We start from the raw sequence: 2,036 nt of genomic DNA, 5'->3' as shown, positions 1-2,036 counted from the left end.
ATGCGGTGCAACCCACACACACACACACACACACACACACACACACACACACACACACACACACACACACACACACACACACTCAGTACTAAATAGCCGCTGTGCCGCCCCCATCTCAGCTCTAAACCAACAAAATACATCTGTGGTTCCAATTAATGACATTTCAAGTAAAACATTTACAAGTGATGTATGAAAAACGTTTCTCCATTCGCCCTTGTTTGTTTCTTTATAAGACAATGAAAAAATGCTTTTCCTGGCATATTGTATACTTTGTACATAAAGCTGAAGTTGAGCATGTTGAGTGGCACTGCATCTGACCTCAGAGAGAAAAAAAAAAAAGATGCAGAAACAAACATATGAGCGCCCCTAAGGTCCATGTTAGCAATTAAATACATTCTAGCCATTAATGATAATACAACATGACACACTGGCTTTTAAATACAATCAAGAGTTGAACTGGAAAAGTGCAGACTCTTTTTTCCGCTAACATGGACTTTCATTATTAGTAATTTAACTATGTGCACATCCAAATGTCTTTCTAGTGCTGGGGGCTCGTGAGGCTGCTCAGAGGCACCTCTTCTCAGGAAATACTACATTCTCTCCTCAGCAAAGCACATCGTACAAGTAGTTCTCAGTACAACTGCAACTCATGCTTCTGTGTTTATTTGTGTTAATGTACTGTAGATTGCCTTTCGCCAGAGACCAGCCAGCTATGGTCTGCTGCATTTGATATCAAAATCCTTCTGTTTATCTTCCACCCTATTGAATATTTCTGATGATACACAAATTAATTGAATGAATTGTGAAGGTGACAACTAGCTAACCCAACCCATGAAACAGTATAAAACCAAACTTGGCTAGTGGCCCACAGCAGCTAGCAGAGCGATACAATAGTAGGTGGTGTGTGTTTGGATGTCAATTGGCAAGAAGTTGTTTACATTCTAAAAGAAATGTAGCTGAGGTCTAATGTATTAATTTCACCCTCATCCTGACCTGACAAAAGGTGGGTGGACATCAACAGTCCTCCACAGCTTTGTATTTGCTCAGCTATGCCCCCTGCTGATTAAATCAAATTTAAAGAATTTTTTTCTCAGAAAAAAACTCGCTCACATGCGCTGCTTCACTTGTTTCACTACAGACATTGTAAGTGCCATTTCACTATGACTTTAAAATGCTGAAAAAGCTACATGCTCAAATGTTTAAGCTTCCAAAAAAAAAGGTGTAGAGGAAGGACTTTAACAGTGCCTGGCAACAGAAAATGGCTCAAATACTGCCACGGTTGTAGAGGTGTTTGAAAAAAAGGATCAATCAAGGTGTGATAAAAGTTCATATCTACTTAGTCCATACGCCAACATTTTAAAGACATTCTGGTGAGGGGGCATGCTGAGGACTATAAACCTAACATGTTCAGAAAGAGAAATAATACACATTGAAGGTCAAATCAAGGTTTTCCTAAAAACTGCCATGCATTTCATATTAACAGTGCCGTCATAGTTTGCTTACTACAACTTGCTTAGGCAAAGTTTGTAGAGCTCAGCTGTGTGCAGTGTTGTGGGGTGTTGTGCTGTGACACCAAGGCATTTTATCAACAGGAAGACGTGACCTTCCCCTGGGCCTCAGCTCGCCGACAAAACAGACAGCCAGAGGCTTAAAATAGGTCCCATTATTCATAAATTGTGAGCCAGCACTTTGTCTTGCCATTTTGCATCCCCAAACAAATTAATTTGTAAAATTGCAAGTAGGAACAATGAAACAAACTGGCCTACATACAAGTCAACTTTAGATATTTGACTTAAACGTGATGAAGGCGAAAAAGGCATCAGCAGTCTTCATTTACAAATATGAGCAAAACTGTTTGAGAAAATGGGAGAACAGGGTTGTACTCATGGTAGCTGCAAAAAGGTAAACACAAATACAAAACCTCCAACTATATTTACATAAATAATGGTGTTTCTGTAGAGTTTGAGTTTTTCCTTTGTAGAAACCAAAATAAACTAGATGCATAAATAAATGTAAAAAGTCATAATACATCTGAA

This window comes from Monopterus albus, unplaced genomic scaffold, assembly GCF_001952655.1.
Source record: "Monopterus albus unplaced genomic scaffold, M_albus_1.0 scaffold184.1, whole genome shotgun sequence".
NCBI classification, from domain to species: Eukaryota; Metazoa; Chordata; class Actinopteri; order Synbranchiformes; family Synbranchidae; genus Monopterus; species Monopterus albus.
The sequence above is the reverse complement of the archived record's forward strand: the minus strand, read 5'-3'. Positions refer to the sequence as shown.